This window comes from Bombina bombina, chromosome 4 (genome assembly GCF_027579735.1).
Source record: "Bombina bombina isolate aBomBom1 chromosome 4, aBomBom1.pri, whole genome shotgun sequence".
NCBI classification, from domain to species: domain Eukaryota; kingdom Metazoa; phylum Chordata; class Amphibia; order Anura; family Bombinatoridae; genus Bombina; species Bombina bombina.
This window is the reverse complement of record NC_069502.1, coordinates 222310048-222332681: the sequence shown is the minus strand read 5'-3', so window position 1 is coordinate 222332681 and position 22634 is coordinate 222310048. Positions and strand designations below refer to the sequence as shown.

General features: G+C 37.2%; 1 protein-coding gene across 1 annotated transcript in view; it reads left to right on the top strand.

The window, feature by feature from the left end:
- The window catches only part of EPHB1 (EPH receptor B1), a 498694-nt gene that overhangs the window by 426780 nt on the left and 49280 nt on the right, over nt 1–22634 (top strand). The gene's annotated exons all lie outside the window — the stretch shown is intronic.

The window sequence follows — 22634 nt, the reverse complement described above, 5'->3', positions numbered from 1 at the left end:
GGAAGGAACTGCTGCTCGTTACAGACAGGGTTGGAAAAGCAACCAGTCTTGGAACAAGGGCAAGCAGGCCAGAAAGCCTACTTCTGCCCCTAAGACAGCATGAAGAGAGGGCCCCCTATCCGGAAACGGATCTAGTGGGGGGCAGACTTTCTCTCTTCGTCCAGGCTTGGGCAAGAGATGTCCAGGATCCCTGGGCGTTGGAGATTATATCTCAGGGATACCTTCTGGACTTCAAAGCTTCTCCTCCACAAGGGAGATTTCACCTTTCAAGGTTATCAGTAAACCAAATGAAGAAAGAGGCTTTTCTTCACTGTGTACAAGACCTCCTTGTAATGGGGGTGATCCACCCAGTTCCGCGGACGGAACAAGGGCAGGGATTTTACTCAAATCTGTTTGTGGTTCCCAAGAAAGAGGGAACCTTCAGACCAATCTTGGACCTAAAAATCTTAAACAAATTCCTAAAAGTTCCATCATTCAAAATGGAAACTATTCGAACCATCCTACCAATGATCCAAGAGGGTCAGTACATGACCACAGTGGACTTAAAGGATGCCTACCTTCACATACCGATTCACAAAGATCATTATCGGTACCTAAGGTTTACCTTTCTAGACAGGCATTACCAGTTTGTAGCTCTTCCCTTCGGGTTAGCTACGGCCCAGAGAATTTTTACAAAGGTTCTGGCCTCGCTTCTGGCGGTTCTAAGACCTCGAGGCATAGCGGTGGCTCCGTACCTAGACGACATTCTTATACAAGCGTCAAGTTTTCAAAATGCAAAGTCTCATACAGAGATAGTTCTAGCATTTCTGAGGTCGCTTGGGTGGAAAGTGAACATGGAAAAGAGTTCTCTGTTACCACTCACAAGGGTTCCTTTTCTAGGGACTCTTATAGATTCTGTAGAGATGAAGATTTACCTGACGGAGTCCAGGTTATCAAAAATCCTAAATGCTTGCCGTGTCCTTCATTCCATTCCAAGCCCATCAGTAGCTCAGTGCATGGAAGTAATCGGCTTAATGGTCGCGGCAATGGACATAGTGCCATTTGCGCGCCTGCATCTCAGACCGCTGCAATTATGCATGCTGAGTCAGTGGAATGGGGATTACTCAGATCTGTCCCCTTTACTAAATCTGGACCAGGAGGCCAGAGATTCTCTTCTCTGGTGGTTGTCTCGGATTCATCTGTCCAAGGGAATGACTTTTCGCAGACCAGATTGGACGATTGTAACAACAGATGCCAGCCTTCTAGGCTGGGGCGCAGTCTGGAATTCCCTGAAGGCTCAGGGATCATGGACTCAGGAGGAGAAACTCCTTCCATTAAACATTCTGGAATTAAGAGCAATATTCAATGCTCTTCTAGCTTGGCCTCAGTTAGCAACACTGAGTTTCATCAGATTTCAGTCGGACAACATCACGACTGTGGCTTACATCAATCATCAAGGGGGAACCAGGAGTTCCCTAGCGATGTTAGAAGTCTCAAAGATAATTCGCTGGGCAGAGTCTCACTCTTGCCATCTGTCAGCGATCTACATCCCAGGCGTGGAGAACTGGGAGGCGGACTTTCTAAGCCGCCAGACCTTTCTCCCGGGGGAGTGGGAACTTCACCCGGAGGTATTTGCTCAACTGATTCTTCGTTGGGGCGAACCGGAACTGGATCTCATGGTTTCTCGCCAGAACGCCAAGCTTCCTTGTTACGGATCCAGGTCCAGGGACCCGGGAGCGGTGCTGGTAGATGCACTAGCAGCCCCTTGGGTTTTCAACATGGCTTATGTGTTTCCACCATTTCCGTTGCTGCCTCGTCTGATTGCCAGGATCAAACAGGAGAGAGCATCGGTGATTCTGATAGCGCCTGCGTGGCCACGCAGGACCTGGTATGCAGACCTAGTGGACATGTCGTCCTGTCCACCTTGGTCTCTGCCTCTGAGGCAGGACCTTCTACTTCAGGGTCCTTTCAACCATCCAAGCCTAATTTCTCTGAGGCTGACTGCATGGAGATTGAACGCTTGATTCTATCAAAGCGTGGTTTCTCGGAGTCAGTTATTGATACATTTATACAGGATCGGAAACCGGTTACCAGAAAAATTTACCATAAGATATGGCGTAAATATTTACATTGGTGTGAATCCAAGAGTTACTCATGGAGTAAGGTTAGGATTCCTAGGATATTGTCTTTTCTACAAGAGGGTCTAGAAAAGGGTTTATCCGCTAGTTCGTTAAAGGGACAGATTTCTGCTCTGTCTATTCTTTTTCACAAACGTCTGGCAGAGAACCCAGACGTCCAGGCTTTTTGTCAGGCTTTGGCTAGGATTAAGCCTGTGTTTAAAACTGTTGCTCCCCCGTGGAGCTTAAACTTGGTTCTTAAAGTTCTTCAGGGTGTTCCGTTTGAACCCCTTCATTCCATTGATATTAAGCTTTTATCTTGGAAAGTTCTGTTTTTGATGGCTATTTCCTCGGCTCGGAGAGTCTCTGAGTTATCTGCCTTACATTGTGATTCTCCTTATCTGATTTTTCATTCAGACAAGGTGGTTTTGCGTACTAAATCTGGGTTTTTACCTAAGGTTGTTTCTAATAGGAATATCAATCAGGAGATTGTTGTTCCATCATTATGTCCTAACCCTTCTTCAAAGAAGGAACGTCTTTTGCATAATCTGGACGTAGTCCGTGCCCTGAAGTTCTACTTACAGGCAACTAAGGATTTTCGGCAAACTTCTTCTCTGTTTGTCGTTTATTCTGGACAGAGGAGAGGTCAAAAGGCTTCGGCTACCTCTCTCTCTTTTTGGCTTCGTAGCATAATACGTTTAGCCTATGAGACTGCTGGACAGCAGCCCCCTGAAAGAATTACAGCTCATTCCACTAGAGCTGTGGCTTCCACCTGGGCCTTTAAGAATGAGGCCTCTGTTGAACAGATTTGCAAGGCTGCAACTTGGTCTTCACTTCATACCTTTTCAAAATTTTACAAATTTGACACTTTTGCTTCTTCGGAGGCTGTTTTTGGGAGAAAGGTTCTACAGGCAGTGGTTCCTTCTGTTTAAAGTTCCTGCCTTGTCCCTCCCATCATCCGTGTACTTTAGCTTTGGTATTGGTATCCCATAAGTAATGGATGACCCCTGGACTGAACACACTTAACAAGAGAAAACATAATTTATGCTTACCTGATAAATTTATTTCTCTTGTAGTGAGTTCAGTCCACGGCCCGCCCTGTCTTTTTTTGAGGCAGTTCTAAATTTTAATTAAAGCTCCAGTCACCACTGCACCCTATAGTTTCTCCTTTCTCGTTTTGTTTTGGTCGAATGACTGGATATGACATGTGAGGGGAGGAGCTATATAGCAGCTCTGCTTGGGTGATCCTCTTGCAACTTCCTGTTGGGAAGGAGAATATATCCCATAAGTAATGGATGACCCGTGCACTGAACACACTACAAGAGAAATAAATTTATCAGGTAAGCATAAATTATGTTTTTACCTAAAGCCCAAAACCCATATCTAAAAAAAAAAAAACACTCAAAAAGATTTTAAAAAAAAACTAACACTAACCCCCTGAAGATCCACTCACAGTTTCTGAAGTCCGGACATCCATCCTCATCCAGGCGGCGAGAAGTCTACATCCAGACGACATCTTCTATCTTCATCCTTGAAGACATCCAGCACGGAGCATCCTTTTCATACGGTCACCACCATACGCTGGATCTTCAATGCAAATAGCGTCCCTTGCATTCCTATTGGCTGATTTGATTCTTGAAATTCAAATCAGTCAATAGCAAGAGAGCTACTGAAATCCTATTGGCTGTTCAAAACAGCCAATAGGACGAGAGCTAATGAAATTTTATTGGCTATATTCAGTAGCTCTTATCCTATTGGCTGATTTGAATTTCAAGAATCAAATCAGCCAATAGGAATGCAAGGACGCCATTTTGAAAAGGCTCCCTTGCATTGAAGATCCAGTGTATGGCAGTGACCGTATGAAGAGGACGCTCCGCGCCGGATGTCTTCAAGGATGGATTCGCTCCGTGTCGCCGGGAAGAAGATAGAAGACACCGCCTTGATGAAGACTTCTTGCCGTCTGGCTGTCCGGACTTCAGAAACTGTAAGTGGATCTTCGGGAGTTAGTGTTAAGTTTTTTTAAATCTTTTTGGGTGGGGTTTTTTTAGATTAGGGTTTGGGCTTTAGGTAAAAGAGCTGAATGCCCTTTTCAGGGCAACGTAAAAGAGCTGAAGGCCCTTTTAAGGGCAATGCCCATACAAATGCCCTTTTCCAGCAATGAGTAGCTTAGGTTTTTGTTAGAGCTAGGTTTTTTATTTTGGGGGGTTGGTTGGGTGGTGGGTTTTACTGTTGGGGGTGGTCTTTGTATTTTTTCCAGGTAAAAAGCTGATTTCTTTAGGGCAATGCCCTACAAAAGGCCCTTTTAAGGACTATTGGTAGTTTATTGTAGGCTAGGTTTTTTTTTATTTTGGGAGGCTTTTTTATTTTTATAGGGCTATTAGATTTGGTGTAATTGTTTTTATTTTTGATCATTTTGTTTGTTATTTTTCGTAATTTAGTGTTTGTTATTTTTTTTAATTTTAGACTTAATTTTTTTTAGTGTTAGTTTTTTTATGTGTAATTTAATTTTTTTAATTGGTAGATATTTTAATTTTAGTATAATAGTTTAGTATAATAGTTATGTTACATTGTTAGTTTAAACTTAGGTTTTTTAATTTCACAGGTAAGTTTTTATTTATTTTAAGATAGGGATATTATAATTTTAATTTAAAGTTAGGGGGTGATAGGTTTAGGGGTTAATAGTTTAATTTATTAGTGGCGATGTGAGGAGGCTTGGCGGTTTAGGCATTAATAGGTTTATTTAGTAGTGGCGATGTGGGGGGCTGGCGGTTTAGGGGTTAATAGGTTTAGTTAGCGGTGGCGGGGAACAGCAGAATAGGGGTTAATAACTATTATAGTGGCGGGGATGTGGGTGGGCGGCATATTAGGGGTTAAGTTTTAAATAGGGTTTGCAATGCGGGAGGGCCTCGGTTTAGGGGTTAATAGGTAGTTTAGGGGTGTTAGTGTACTTTGTAAAAGTTTAGTTATGAGTTTTGTGAAACATTTTTGTTACACAAAATCCATAACTACTGCTCTCAGATAGCGGAATGGATTGTGTCAGTATAGGCTGTAAAGCAAGTATTTGAGTGCGGGCTTGACGTTGCATTACAGGCTAAAACACGACTCGTAATGGCTACATTACTGTTTTTACGCTGAGATTGCATTTTTTTTCAGCGTTAAAATCGTAATGCACAACTCGTAATCTAGCCGTATGTCTTGTGAGAAGACATGAAATTCCTAGACACTCAAAACATTCATATTTTTTTTTTTCTATTAGACACCAGAACTTTGCATACATTCTATTTTGCCCAGAGTGAAAGGGAAAGTCGAGGAAAAAATAAAATTTCATGATTCAGATAGGGCATGCAATTTTAAACTACTTTCCAATTTACTTTTATCATCAAACTTGCTTTGTTCTCTTTGTTGAAGGCTAAACCTAGGTAGACTCATAGGCTAATTTCTATGCCCTTGAAAGCCACTTTTTATCTCAGTGCATTTTATTAGCTTTTTACAGCTAGACAAAGCTAGTTAATTTGTGCCATATAGATAACATTGTGCTCACTCCCATGGCGTTATTTTTGAGTCAGCACTGGTTGGCTAAAATGCAAGTCTGTCAAAAGAACTGCCATCTGCAGAGACTTAAGTACAAGGTAGTTTCATTAGTTGTTTAAATAGTGACAAAATAAGTGTAGAGTTGTAATATCCATAAAATAATGGATTACTTTCTTTGCTGTGGCCAATTAAGGACATTTATAAATAGGTCACCAGTGTGTGCTGCCAATGGCTGTGTGGAATATCAAATAATAAATTATGAATAAGGATATACTCCTTGGAATATACACAAATCTCCAGATCTTCAGATGTTCAATTGCAGATAACCTCAAAATAAAAGGTAAGTGAAATAGTGAAGTTCTGTGATAGCAAATATATATAACATATATCCAGGACTGTACTAGTCACATGTTAAAGAGTTAATGACTGAGATCTCAGTAACACCTTTGTAAATCCCACTCCACCACTGATAAGGCAACAGGAGACCACAGAATCTAAGAAATTAACATTTATTAAAAAAATAAATACCATAAAAAGGACAACATTTAGCACACAGGCAGTGTTCAAGGATTCGTAACAGTTCAGATATGATCTACAGCTGAGAAGACACCATGTGATATTCAACATTCTCAACTGACTGTGGATCAGTACAATTCCAGCACTTTGAAAGTCCTGCCTTACGTGCTGTGTCCAAAACAAGTAACTCTGATGTACATTTCCCCACAAGGGCTTTTTCAAGGAGTAATTTCTTATGCATTTTACATTCCTTAAATGTATCAAAATTGGATGTGATTGGTTCCTTTAGTTAACACTTTTGTGTCTAGGTTTCTGGTTTACACAGGTAAGGTTAACAATCCTCCATAAAATTACAAATGCATTTCAATACATAAAAAATAACAACTATCTTTTGTTTATCAACCTTCATTTCACACTCACCAGACTTAATGTATTTATTTCAGCTTCCCATAATGATCTATATGCACAATACTTTATTGAAATGCATTAGCTCTCTTGTGAGTATTGTCCTGAATATATGTTATATATAATTGCTATAACAAAACTTCACTTTTTTGAGGTTATCTGCAATTGAAGATCTGGAGATCCATGCATATTCCAAGGACTATATCCTTATTCATAATTTATTATTTGATAGTGCACAGTGTTATACATTACGCTTCTTTTTGTTTTTCAGTATTCTTCGCTTGTACTTCTATTTGCACACTGTTTTGTTTGTCACATTATTGCAATATACATTCATTATTTATTTTGCAGCCTTTTGCTGTAAAATACATCTAAACATTGTCCTTGTTTCACTTTCTCCCTGGGAGGCTTGGGTTAATACTTTTAGGCAATTTATATGAGCTTTTATTTACTTGTCCCTCCACCCCTAAGCATATGTGGTGTCACATGCTTTTAAAAGGTGGATTGTCAGTTTTGCATCAACAATCATGATAGGAAAATCATTCTTTGCAATAGTAACTAAGATTAATCAGTGCTAAATACAAGAGGGCAGGCTACCCCAGTCTGCACATATGCAGAGTTTGTGCTATATCTGAATATTAAATTGTGATCGGTTAGCAGGGGTTCTTTTGTTCTGAGGGATAGGGAAATTACTTTAAAGAATAAACATAAAACCATATATTCATTTGACAAAACAAAGCTGCAGTTTTCATTACAAAATTATTCTTATATATGAAAGTTCATAATCATTTCTGTTTAATATCCCTTTAATATAACAGTTTTGGTTGTGTAAAATTGGGGAATAGGTAATAAAGGGATTTAACTATCTTTTTAAACAATAACATTTTTCAAGTAGACTGTCCCTTTAAAGCTTATTCTATTAAACAGTGCAAACTATAAGTAGGTATGACATGAAGATCAGATGTGGTAAGTTTCGGCTGGTGCTCATTCTGACAATTCGCAAACAAATTAGTTTTGAAAATGGGCACTGGAAGTTTAGATGAAAATCGCAAAGATTGACACCATTAGCCCCAAACTCTTGGGATTTACATCCTCTCTAATCTATGTGCTCTTGTATGCACAAAGATTTGTAATCAATAGAAGAAATAGGGTTAGTCTAGCAATAAATTAACATACCAGTGTGAGAACTATCTGAATACATTAACATCTTGTTTGCTGCAGTTATCCAAACTTCCCCACCACCAGTTTTATTTGGAGCCACTATTGATTTATAACTGAAAAAGACACAGGTAGCCACTGTTATTTTGTTTGGAAACTTTGCATTGTTTTGTAGTATATTCTCTTATTATCTCTCTGCTGAGGCAAACTGAGAACAGTTATGTAGCAGGATTTGGCTTGTTATGTCTGCAATATGTAAAGATCTGAAAGTTAAACCAGTTGCTTAGCTTCCACAAATTGCACTGAAGATCAAATGAAAACCACAACATATGACACCATTAACCCAAAACTCTTGGGACTTAAGTCCACTCTAAATTGTGTACTTGTGTGCGCATACAGATTTGTCATCGATAGAAGAAATAGTACATTTACAGATTGCTTACATATTTAAGATAATTAAAAAGAAGTGCGGGGCAAAACCTCCATTGTAAAAGAGGTTGAGTAAAATAATTCACTGTGTAGCATTTTTACACTTCTAGGCAAGGGGAGACTTGTTTTCCCCAATATACCTTTTTGGCACGTGATTTTTTACCCTGCAGCAGAGGATTCTGGTTAAAGAGATACAAATTATATTGCAGCAATAAACAGCTACACTTTGCAGTTTATATTAATTAAAAAGTACACATTAAAATGATAAAATGCTCAGAGGAATACTGATGTATGGTTCATAATCCTAGCTCAAAGAATACAAATAATATTTACAGTCTCTCGCTTTGTAAAATTCCAATGTAAACATGTGCTCCCTTTGCAAGTGTAAAGCAGTACAAGATTATTCACATAAAATAACGTTATTGCCTTGTATTCATTCTCGTAAGACATAACATACAGTGCATATCTACAAATGTTATACATTATGCTTTCAAAAACTGTTAAAAGGGAGATATATCTTTTTTTTTTTAAAAAAACAAACAAAAAAAAAAACATCAGAAAAGTCATAATTAGTAGTTTTGAAATTAATTTTGCCCATAGTGAAACTAAACCAATTTTGGAGATTGGGATATGTTTCTTAAAGCAGAATGAAACGTACATAAATGCTAGATATAATGTTTTCAGAAAAAAAGATTAGCCTGAGGATATGTAGATGCATGTTATAAAAGTATATTAGTTGTTTTAATAAATAGCTGAACATAAGTATAAAGTTTTAATTTCCATAAAACATTTTAGTTGCTTGAAAGTAATGGGTGCCACCATCTTGAAGCCTAGGTTTTATTCCCTTATCAAATCTATTTGACTGAGAATAATTAGGGATAAAGTGTGCAAACAATTACTGTATGTGGATTATAGCACACTAGGATTTACCATTAGAACAAATAAAGGGGACTTTCATTCATCTCCTTTATTTGTTTCAAGCGCTTGCCGCACTGAGCTTCTCAGGCAGCCCACAGCAGAACGCTGTTTTGTTAAGAGGTGATGTTTTCATGAATGAAAGTCCCCTTTATTTGTTCCAATGGTCAATCCTAGCGTTTCAAAAACGCTAGGATTGACTTTCACTTTTAGGAAACTATTAAAGTCGTTTTAACACTGCTATATTCCACACAGCCATTGTTTGGAAACTTTCTTTCATGTAATTGGCAAGAGTCCATGAGCTAGTGACGTATGGGATATACTATCCTACCAGCAGGGGCAAAGTTTCCCAAACCTCAAAATGCCTATAAATACACCCCTCACCACACCCACAATTCAGTTTTACAAACTTTGCCTCCTATGGAGGTGGTGAAGTAAGTTTGTGCTAAGATTTCTATGTTGACATGCGCTTCTCAGCATTTTTTAAAGCCCGATTCCTCTCAGAGTACAGTGGATGTTAGAGGGATGTGAAGGGAGTATCACCGATTGAATGCAATGGTTTTCCTCACGGGGATCTATTTCATAGGTTCTCTGTTATCAGTCGTAGAGATTCATCTCCTACCTCCCTTTTCAGATAGACAATATACTCTCATATTCCATTACCTCTACTGATTTCAGTACTGGTTTGGCTATCTGCTATATGTGGATGGGTGTCTTTTGGTAAGTATGTTTTCATTACTTAAGACACTCTCAGCTATGGTTTGGCACTTTATGTATTTATATAAAGTTCTAAATATATGTATTGTACTTATATTTGCCACGATTCAGGTTTTCAGTATATTTCCTTTTTGCAGACTGTCAGTTTCATACCTGGGAAATACTTTTTTTTATGAAAATGTATTTCTTACCTGGGGTATAGTCTCTTTTTCAAATTGACTGTCTTTTAAATTCTCGGGCAGAATTAGGCTCGCGAGGGCGCACAATGCCAAAGTTTATTGCATCATTCTTGGTGCGAAGTTACGTTAGTTGACGCAAAATTCGTCATTTCTGGTGTCTTAGTTGACGCCGAGTCCTTCACAAGGTTGCGTCATCTATGACATGAGTGTGTCGTTTTCGGCGCCAAAAAATATTTTTCTGTTTGTTGTGCGTCATACTTGGCGCCAAATATTTTCATTATTTAAGACCCCATTCCTTTTTGCCTCTTTCCTTTTTCTATGTCAGAGGGCTATGCTCTTTGCATTTTTCCCATTCCTGAAACTGCCATATAAGAAAATTGATAATTTTGCTTTATATGTTGTTTTTTTCTCTTACATTTGCAAGATATCTCAATCTGATCTGTCTCAGAATTCACTGTTGGATCCCAGCTGCCTGATAACAGTTCTACCAAAGCTAAGTGCATTTGTTGTAAACTTGTGGAGATTATACCTCCAGCTGTTGTTTGTAATAGTTGTCATGATAAACTTTTACATGCAGAAAATGTATCCATCAGTAGTAGTTCATTACCTGTTGCTGTTCCCTCAACATCTAATGCACAAGATATACCTGTAAATTTAAAAGAATTTATTTCTGATTCTATTCAGAAGGCTTTGTCTGCCATCCCACCTTCTAATAAACGTAAAAGGTCTTTTAAAACTTCTCATAGAGTTGATGAAATTTCAAATGACCGGCAACATACTAATTCATCCTTCTCTGATAAGGATCTATCTGATTCAGAAGATCCTGCCTCAGATATTGACACTGACAAATCCTCTTATTTATTTAAAATGGAGTATATTTGTTCTTTATTAAAAGAAGTGTTGATTACATTGGATATAAAGGAAACTAGTCCTCTTGATATTAAAACTAGTAAACGTTTAAATTCTGTTTATAAACCTCCTGTGGTTATTCCAGAGGTTTTTCCTACGGAAGATAGTACTTCTTTTAAAGATCCTTTAGATAGGAAACTTGAATCTTATCTAAGGAAGGCTTATTTATATTCAGGTCATCTTCTTAGGCCTGCAATTTCTTTGGCTGATGATGCAGCTGCTTCAACTTTTTGGTTGGAAACTTTAGCTCAACAAGTATCAGATCATGATTTGTCTAGCATTGTTAAGTTGATTCAACATTCTAATAATTTCATTTGTGATGCCATTTTTGATATTATCAAAATTGATGTTAGATATATGTCTTTAGCTATTTTAGCTAGAAGAGCTTTGTGGCTCAAATCTTGGAATGCTGATATGACTTCTAAGTCCAGATTGCTTTCTCTTTCTTTCCAAGGTAATAAATTATTTGGTTCTCAGTTGGATTCAATAATTTCAACTGTCACTGGGGGGAACGGAGTTTTTTTGCTTCAGGATGAAAAACCTAAAGGTAAATCTAAAGTTTCTAACCGTTTTCGTTCCTTTCGACATAAGGAACAGAAATCTAATCCTTCCCAAAAGGAATCTGTTTCCAATTGGAAGCCTTCCTCAAATTGGAATAAATCCAAGCCTTTTAAGAGATCAAAGCCAGCCCTCAAGTCTGCATGAAGGTGCGGCCCTCATTCCAGCTCAACTGGTAGGGGGCAGATTAAAATTCTTCAAAGATGTTTGGATCAATTCGGTCCAAAATCAGTGGATTCAGAGTATTGTCTCTCAGGGGTACAGAATAGGATTCAGAGTAAGAACACCTTTGAGAAGATTTTTTCTCTCACGCATTCCAGCGAACCCAGTAAAGGCTCAGGCTTTCCTGAAGTGTGTTTCAGACCTGGAGTTATCAGGGGTAATCATGCCAGTTCCGTTTCAGGAACAAGGCCTGGGGTTTTATTCAAATCTATTCATTGTTCCAAAGAAAGAAAATTCATTCAGACCAGTTTTGGATCTAAAGATTTTGAATCGATATGTAAGAGTACCAACTTTCAAGATGGTGACTATAAGGACTATTCTGCCTTTTGTTCAGCAAAGGAATTATATGTCCACAATAGACTTACAGGATGCATATCTTCATATTCCGATTCATCCGGATCACTATCAGTTCCTGAGATTCTCTTTTCTAGACAAGCATTACCAATTTGTTGCTCTTCCTTTTGGCCTAGCAACAGCTCCAAGAATCTTTTCAAAGGTTCTCGGTGCCCTACTCTCTGTAATCAGAGAGCGGGGTATTGCAGTGTTTCCTTATTTGGACGATATCTTGGCACTCGCTCAGTCTTTATGTTCTGCAGAATCTCACGTGAATCAACTAGTGTTGTTTCTTCAAAGACATGGTTGGAGGATCAATTTACCAAAAAGTTCTTTGATTCCTCATACAAGGGTAACCTTTTTAGGTTTCCAGATAGATTCAGTGTCCATGACTTTGTCTCTAACAGACAAGAGACATTTGAAATTGGTTGCAGCCTGTCAGAACCTTCAGTCTCAGTCATTCCCTTCAGTAGTTATGTGCATGGAAGTTTTAGGTCTCATGACTGCATCATCGGACACGATCCCCTTTGCTCGTTTTCACATGAGACCTCTTCAGCTTTGTATGCTGAACCAATGGTGCAGGGATTATACAAGGATATCACAATTAATATCCTTAAATTACAATGTTCGACTTTCTCTGACTTGGTGGTTAGATCACCATCGTATAATTTTAGGGGCCTCTTTCATTCGTCCAACCTTGACTGTGATCACAACAGATGCGAGTCTTTCAGGTTGGGGAGCTGTTTGGGGATCTCCGACAGCACAAGGGGTTTGGAAATCTTAAGAGGCGAGATTAACAATCAATATTTTGGTACTCCATGCAATTCTCAGGGCTCTTCAGTTTTGGCCTCTGTTGAAGAGAGAACCGTTCATTAGTTTTCAGACAGACAATATCACAGCTGTGGCATATGTTAATCATCAGGGTGGGACTCACAGTCCTCAAGCTAAGAAAGAAGTATCTTGGATACTTGTTTGGGCGGAATCCAGCTCCTGTCTAATTTCTGTGGTTCATATCCCAGGTATAGACAATTGGGAAGCGGATTATCTAAGTCGTCAGACTTTACATCCAGGAGAATGGTCTCTCCATCCAGATGTGTTTTCTCAAATTTTTCAGATGTGGGGGCTTCCAGAAATAGATCTGATGGCTTCTCATCTAAACACAAAAAACTTCCCAGGTACCTGTCCAGGTCCAGGGATCCTCAGGCGGAAGCAGTGGATGCGTTGACACTTCCTTGGTGTTATCAACCAGCTTATATTTTTCCACCTCTAGTTCTTCTTCCAAGAGTGATCTCCAAAATCATCATGGAACAATCGTTTGTGCTGCTGGTGGCTCCAGCATGGCCTCACAGGTTTTGGTATGTGGATCTTGTTCGGATGTCCAGTTGCCAACCTTGGCCACTTCCATTAAGGCCAGACCTTTTATCTCAAGGTCCGTTTTTCCATCAGGATCTCAAATCATTAAATTTGAAGGTATGGAAATTGAAAGCTTAGTGCTTAGTCATAGAGGTTTCTCTGACTCAGTGATTAATACTATGTTGCAGGCTCGTAAATCTGTTTCTAGAAAGATTTATTTTCGAGTTTGGAAGACTTACATTTCATGGTGTTCTTCTCATAAATTTTCTTGGCATTCTTTTAGAATTCCTAGAATTTTACAGTTTCTTCAGGATGGTTTTGATAAAGGTTTGTCTGCAAGTTCCTTTAAAGGTCAAATCTCTGCTCTTTGTGTTTTATTCCACAGGAAAATTGCTAAACTTCCTGATATTCATTGTTTTGTACAGGCTTTGGTTCATATCAAGCCTGTCATTAAATCAATCTTTCCTCTTTGGAGTCTTAATTTAGTTTTGAAGGCTTTACAGGCTCCTCCATTTGAGCCTATGCATTCTTTGGACATTAAACTACTTTCCTGGAAAGTGTTGTTCCTTTTGGCCATCTCTTCTGCTAGAAGCGTTTCTGAATTATCCGCTCTCTCTTGTAAATCTCCTTTTCTGATTTTTCATCAGGATAAGGCAGTTTTGCGGACTTCATTTAAATTCTTACCTAAGGTTGTGAATTCTAACAACATTAATAGAGAAATTGTTGTCCATTTTTTGTTTCCTAATCCTAAAAATTATTTGGAGAGATCTTTACATTCTTTGGATGTGGTGAGAGCTCTAAAATATTATGTTGAAGCCACTAAAGATTTCAGGAAGACTTCTAGTCTATTTGTTATCTTTTCTGGTTCCAGGAAAGGTCAGAAGGCTTCTGCTGTTTCTTTGGAATTGTGGTTAAAGCTTTTGATTCATCAAGCTTATCTGGAATCGGTTAAAGCCCTACCTCAGAGAGTTACAGCTCATTCTACTAGATCAGTTTCCACTTCTTGGGCTTTTAAGAATGAAGCTTCAGTTGATCAGATTTGCAAAGCAGCAACTTGGTCTTCTTTGCATACATTTACTAAATTCTACCATTTTGATGTCTTTGCTTCTTCAGAAGCAGTTTTTGGTAGTAAAGTTCTTCAGCTAGCTGTTTCAGTTTGATTCTTCTGCTTATGATTTAAGTTTTTCTTTTTCTTTTTTGAGAATAAACTTATATTTGGGTTGTAGATTTATTTTTTTCAGCGAAATGGCTGTTTTTATTTTGTCCCTCCCTCTCTAGTGACTCTTGCGTGGAGTTCCACATCTTGGGTATTGCTATCCCATACGTCGCTAGCTCATGGACTCTTGCCAATTACATGAAAGAAAACATAATTTATGTAAGAATTTACCTGATAAATTAATTTTTTTCATATTGGCAAGAGTCCATGTGGCCCACCCTTTTTATGGTGGTTATGAATTATTTTGTATAAAGCACAATTATTTCCAAATTCCTTCGATGCTTTTTACTCCTTTCTTTATCACCCCACTACTTGGGTATTTGGTAAACTGAATTGTGGGTGTGGTGAGGGGTCCATTTATAGGGATTTTGAGGTTTGGGAAACTTTGCCCCTCCTGGTAGGATTGTATATCCCATACGTCAATAGCTCATGGAATATGAAAGAAATTAATTTATCAGGTAAGTTCTTACATAAATTATGTTTTTTCTGTCCTTTTATTGTCTTCAGCAGGCAGATTAGATTAGATAAGGAACAACACTGTATACATTATAGCAACTATGGGGAGTTAGAAAGCCCCCAACAGTTTCATGAATGAATTACAATAAAAGCAGACAACATAATATAGTTTAAAACATTTTATATTACAATTACAATTTTTTTATGCCCCTTTAAAAGTTAGCCAAGGATTGTGTTTGAGAATATCTGATGTGGCTAATGTTTTTGTTTACGTAAAAGCTGAGCTTTTAGACAAAGTACTTTCATAACAGTAGATTGAGTAGTAAAGATCATACAAGAAAAAGCTGCATATACACAGAATGCCCTAGTGTGTTATTAAAATACGCAAGTCTAAATAATTCATAGAATGTCCACGATAGCAGTGGGCTAGTTTTTTCACTGTTAGCCAAACACACAAACCGTTCTCTATATTACTTTGTTAGTTGGTATCATCTTAAAGGAATATTAAACCCTAAATTTAATTCCCCACAAATGAATTTAATTCATGAAGTGACATTGCAATGTATTGCTTATCTATCTATTCTGCTTTCTTTTGCAACAAAAATTGTGCTTGTCCTATGCTCCATAGAGAGGTTGAAAGTAAAAATTCTGTAACCTAAAAGTATAAAATGCTGAAAATTACCTGAAATGGAAACATTCCACATAAGGTTTTCCTGAAGAGTTCACAACTTTATTTACAGTTATTTGTTTTTGGCCACACAAACAATAAAAACAGTAAGGCTGGAAAAACCTCTCTAGTGTAAATAATTCATGTTTTATTCTGTAGCACTTATGCCCTTAAAAGGGACATTGTACTGTAACATTTTCTCCTTTAATGTGTCCATTTTACCAGCTGGAGGGTATTACATTATCTACAAATAGCCCCTGCACATTTATTTTATCATTTTAAATAGCTGGTTTTGCCTTTTGAAACCACCATGTTACTAGAAATGTCAATACTTCAATATTTGCTACAGAAAAGTAAAGTAAACAAGAGTTAGGAACAGCAATAATCCTACTGGAGTGGGAGAGCATGCTCAGCCCATTTGAATGGATGTTCCTGGCACACTTAATGCAGAGTACATTGTTTTCTTTAAAGGGACATGAACTTAAAAGATAAAACTCTCATGATTCAGTGGAGCATTCAGTTTTAAGACACTTTAAATGCACTTCTGTTATCAAATTTCCTTTGTTCTTATTGTATCCTTTTTTTAAAAAGCAAATGTGCATATACACAGCAGCAGCAAAGCACCAATGGGAGCTTGCTAGTGATTAGTGACTACACAAATTTGTCTCCTGTCATTGTCTCACCATATGTATTGAGCTAGCACTTTTACTGCTGCTGTGGAGTTGACTTTAACTATGTGTTGAATCCCTTTGCAGGGTTTAAAGGGAAATTAAACACTAAACCAATGCTAGATAGAATGATGCATTCAAAGAAAAGATTAGTCTGAGAATAACATGTAATTATATTTTTTAAAGTTTAATTTGCTGTTTAAATATAAAGTGTTCCTTTTTTAGTTTCTAAAAAACAATGGGAGCTGTCATGTTGTAACTTAGGTTACTTTTTCTGTTGTGGCCAATCAGGGACAGTTCTAAATAGGTCATTAGAGTGTGCAGCCAATGGCTGTGTGGAATATAACAGTGTTCTGCACTTCCATTTCTAACAGGAACGGAAAAGCTCACAATTTCATTGTAATGGAATTACAGGAAAATGGGACAAAATAAATAATAAAAGTATATTGTTTCTTTTATATATATATAATATATATATATATTACTAATGTATTGTCAAATGAATAATAGTACATTTGCTATAAGCGGGTGCCAGTGAAATTGTTATAAATCCCATAAACCCTAACTGTACACGTGACTATTATATACCATAAACCTACAGTTACATACACCTCTGCATGACATGAATGGACCATAGCTCATAGACAAAGTACAGATTCATTAAGGGTTCTCAATATCTCCTAGGCTATACATAGGGCCCATTCAGTACAGAATGGGGAGACGTGAGCTTTAGAGAATGGCTTGTCTATTAAGTTTTGTAATTCTAGCAAGTACTCTTGATTAAATTCAATAAGCCAAGCTTTCTAATGTCCCTGGAAGATGCAGCAATATTGATAATTTGTTTAGCATTAGTAAGCTGCCACACTAAGCTTTTAGTTCCACTTGATCAATGCGTAGAAATAATGAATGCATTGTTTTGTAGTATAATGAACTATTGTACAAATAATTCAATGCAGCCCACTGATGAAGCAAAAACATCTGTGTCCTTCACGGTCTTGACACGTATATTGTTGTAGTCCCGGGGTTGTTTATTGTGACGTTAATACAGAGAAGGTCCATTTTATGTTCTTTCAATGTATTAAAGGACTCTGCAGAAATTCTGCAGGTTTTTATGGCTCATGTTTTATAACCATGGTAAGTCTTGCACACCCCACGTCCCCGCAAGGAACTGTGCTTTAAAATGCACTGAAGCTTAGCACAGTTTAGTACCGCAAGGCTCTAGGGTGTCTAAAAAGCAGAGATTTCCTCTTTTATTCATTAACATTTTGCCAAACAGCAAGGGTTATTCATTCATCTGTAACATTACGTATTGGCAAAGACTTACCAGCTACACAATGTTGCTCCATATTTTTATATATTTCCTAAATTCTCCATATAACTTCCAGTTAAATTATTCTAAACTCTCCTCTCCTGTTGCTGCTTTTAACTTCCTTAAAGGGACATGAAACCCAAATTATTTCTTTCATGATTCAGAAAGAGCATGCAGTTTTAAACAACTTTCCAATTTGCTTTTATTTAATTATTTTGCTTAATTCTTGATATCATTTGTTGAAAAGCATATTTAAATAGGCTCAGTAGCTGCTGATTGGTGGCTGCACATAAATGCCTCGTGTTATTGGCTCACCCATGTGCAATTCTATTTCTTCAACAATAGATATCTAAAGAATTAAGCAAATTAGATAATAGAAGTAAATTGGAATGTTGTTTAAAATTTTATTCTCTATCAGAATCGTATATTATGGGCTTCATGTCCCTTAACGTTCTATTATTGCTGCATGTGCAAAGGGTACTTATGCCACAGACAGGACTCATGTCCTCTTCTTTTTAAATTGCCCCGAAGTTATTTCAGCTAAATAAATAGTATCTCACAGATAGTGAAATGTGTCAGACATATTGTACCACAGTGAAACATGCCAGATAGATTTTATCAAGAAAAAGAAAAAACACAGAAGGTATTATGTGGCACACTTTAAATAAGAGACTTATCTCAAATAAGACATGGACCGAGAGGACAGCTATATCTAATTTAAATTAAAATATAACTTTTATTAGTCAATACTTAAAATTAAATCGAATCATACAAATACATATATTACACAATGGGATAATATGGAGTTGTAGGAGAACCAATTATACATGTATCAGTGTTTTACTAGTGGTCTTTATAGTGGGATTGAGACCGTCTGTGATTATCACATGATTATATGAGTAAGATTCAAAAGAATCAGTAAAAATCAGTTCCTAAATAGAAAAGTATCTCATCATACCACCATAGTCAAATCTAAAAACCATTTCCTTTAGATAAGAAATATATGATTTCTCTGATTAGGACTCAGACTCCAAAATATCCTCAGTGTTTGCTTGTTTAGATTCTTAAAAATGAATGATATCAGAATCATCCATAGCATACATAGAAATGAGAGATAAAGTATAAAAATGTGTTCCAGAGAGGAACACACAGTTTTTTTAACACACTCTTCTCCTGTGTAAGATGTATACCTAAGTAGTGGTGCGTATAAAGTTTCTATATGGTCTAATTTATTGGGTGTCTATTACTGTCTTAGATACTATGAATGGCTGGGTCAGGAGGAAAGCAAGCAGTCTTGTTCTCAAGGTTTGCAAACATATACCCACATTCTTAAAATAGAATGGACAGTTACGGAAATAGATTGAGTTAAACCCCATATAAAAGAGACCAGTGCCAAATAAGGCCAACAAAATTAAGTTCAAGATTAATTTTGATTAAATAGATACAGGAGAAGCAATGTGAACGCCTGACGCGCATTTCGCAAACTGCTTTCTCAAAGACGCGGAGCCAATCCGGAAGGGGTGTGTGATCCGGACATCTGATTACGTATTGCGGCTATGACATCACGTACTTACGTGACGTGTGTGTTTACATTCCGTCTGACAGAGGGTAATCAGACACGGAATGAATGAGACTTATCGTTATTAATTGTAGCACATTGTCAAATAGTGTTCGTATACAACAGACAATCCTATATAAATTAACACAATCTGTTTAACTTTATGATTATATGGTGGATATAGTGCAATCGTTTGTATTATAAAAGGATGGAAAATTAAACCAAAGAGACATATGTATATATATTATATTTCAGATCAGTGAGTGTAGTGTATAAGTCTATAGAAGGTGTCTCTATTCCAATATTGTTAAATACAATTAGGTCAAAAGGAGAGAGGCACAAAAAGGAAACGCAATAGCGCATTGAGTATTATTCTTTGAGAGAAGAAAAACGTTTGTGTGATTGGACAGAGGGGAAAGAGATAGTACTATTGAGAAAGTCCCATAAAATAGGAGTTATTCATTCTTCTTAGGATCATAATCTCTTGATATTTTTGGATGTATAAAGGTACAGTTTGTTTCATGTGTCAACAAAAAATCATTGTCATATCAGTACTATACTTATACGCTGGTTATTGAGGCTGCAGGATTATCTAGTTAAAATATGTATATGATCTTTATGAGAGATGTTTGTTACTCTAGAAGTGTCATTATTAGGCTAGATCTCCAGGTATCCTTTTATAGGAATTAACCAAAACTGAATTGCTCATTCAGGCCTTTCGGATACATCGTCTGTAACCAAAAAAATCCATTTTGTTTCTTCCCTAACGAGCATAGTTTCTATATTTTCTCCTTATGCCTGGTTTTACCTTTTGTAAAATCCAGCATTTTAAGTCCGCTTTTCCTCCATGCTTTTTATGAAAATGTTTGGCTACCATTGTGATTTTCTTTCCCTTGTCCAGGTCACTTTTGGCATTCCGGATGTTTCCGAGATGCTCACCTAGTCTGGTTCTGAGCTCTCTAGTGGACATCCCGACATACCTCATCCTACAGCAGCATTCAATACAATAAATTATGTTCTTGGTACAACAGTTGTAAAAATTGTTTATATATCTGATTCCTTTAGGGAACACTTCCATTTGTTTAACTGTGCTGATGTATGTGCAAAATGTACAGGTCCCACATGGATAGGTGCCTTTTAGGTTGTCTTTTCTTCTATTTCCATATTGTATGAAATGACTTCTCACAATTTTATCCCTTATTGTGGGTGCTCTTCTCCATGTGACAGAGACCTTTTGGCCTATATAAACAATTTTTACAACTGTCGTACCAAGAACATAGTTTATTGTATCGAATCCTGCTGTAGCATGAGGTATGTCGGGATGTCCACTAGAGAGCTCAGAACCAGACTAGGTGAGCATCTCGTAAACATCCGGAATGCCAAAAGTTACCTGGACAAGGGAAAGAAAATCACAATGGTAGCCAAACATTTTCTTAAAAGCATGGAGGAAAAGCAGACTTAAAATGCTGGATTTTACAAAAGGTAAAACCAGGCATAAGAGGAGGAAATATAGGGACTATGTTCCTTAGGAAAGAAACAAAATGGATTTTTTGGTTACAGACCATGTATCCGAAAGGTCTGAATGAGCAACTCAGTTTTGGTTAATTCCTATAAAAGGATACCTGGAGGTCTAGCCTAATAATGACACTTCTAGAGTAACAAACATCTCTCATAAAGATCATATACATATTTTAACTAGATAATCCTGCAGCCTCAATAACCAGCGTATGAGTATAGTACTGATATGACGATGATTTTTTGTTGACACATGAAACAAACTGTACCTTTTATGCATCCAAAAATATCAAGAGATTATGATCCTAAGAAGAATGAATAACTCCTTTTTTATGGGACTTTCTCAATAGTACTATCTCTTTCCCCTCTGTCCAAGCACACAAATGTTTTTCTGCTCTCAAAGAATAATACTCAATGCGCTATTGCGTTTCCTTTTTGTGCCTCTCTCCTTTTGACCTAATTGTATTTAACAATATTGGAATAGAGACACCTTCTATAAACTTATATACTACACTCACTGATCTGAAATATAATATATATACATATGTCTCTTTGGTATAATTTTCCATCCTTTTATAATACAAACGATTGCACTATATCCACCATATAATCATAAAGTTAAACAGATTGTGTTAATTTATATAGGATTGTCCGTTGTATACGAAGACTATTTGACAATGTGCTACAATTAATAACGATAAGTCTCAATCATTCCATGTCTGATTACCCTCTGTCAGACGGAATGTAAACACACACGTCACGTAAGTACGTGATGTCACAGCCGCAATACTTAATCAGATGTCCGGATCACACACCCCTTCCGGATTGGCTGGCGGTATCATAAATATGGACATTAAATGAGGATGCTCCGCGCCTTTCAGAAAGCAGTTGTGGTGAAACGCGCGTCAGGTGTTCGCACTGCTTCTCCTGTATCTATTTAATCAAAATTAATCTTGAACTTAATTTTGTTGACCTTAATTGGCACTGGTCTCTTTTATATGGGGTTTAACTCAATCTCTTTCCGTAATTTTCGACATTAAAATATTACCTGGATATATTCCATACTATTTTAAGAACGTGGGTATATGTTTGCGAACCTTGGGGACAAGACTCTGCTTGCTTTTCTCCTCACCCAGCCATTTATAGTATCTAAGGCAGTAAAAGACACCCAATAAATTAGACCATATAGAAACTTTATACGCACCACTACTTATATGTAGCAGTAATTAATCTCTTGACTCAGGTATACATCTTACCCAGGAGAAGCGTGTGTTAGAACAGTGGTTCTCAACCAAAGTGACCTCAAGGCCCGGTAAATTTTAGCTGGACATGTCCAGGGCCCGGTAGATAGATTTTATATATATATATATATATATATATATATATATATATATATATATATATATATATTAAGCAGCAGGGATTTGCCCTATCAGTAACTAAGCAGTTCCGTGTGGGTTTAGTGGGGGCCCTGGAGTATGGTGGGTCCTGCAGAGGGTCTGTCGCTGTGAGGGCCATGGAGTGTGAGGTCTGGCCCTGGAACAAACACTGAGGATATTTTGGAGTCTGAGTCCTAATCAGAGAAATCATATATTTCTTATCTAAAGGAAATGGTTTTTAGATTTGACTATGGTGGTATGATGAGATACTTTTCTATTTAGGAACTGATTTTTACCGATTCTTTTGAATCTTACTCATATAATCATGTGATAATCACAGACGGTCTCAATCCCACTATAAAGACCACTAGTAAAACACTGATACATGTATAATTGGTTCTCCTACAACTCCATATTATCCTATTGTGTAATATATGTATTTGTATGTTTCGATTTAATTTTAAATATTGACTAATAAAAGTTATATTTTAATTTAAATTAGATATAGCTGTCCTCTCGGTCCATGTCTTATTTGAGATAAGTCT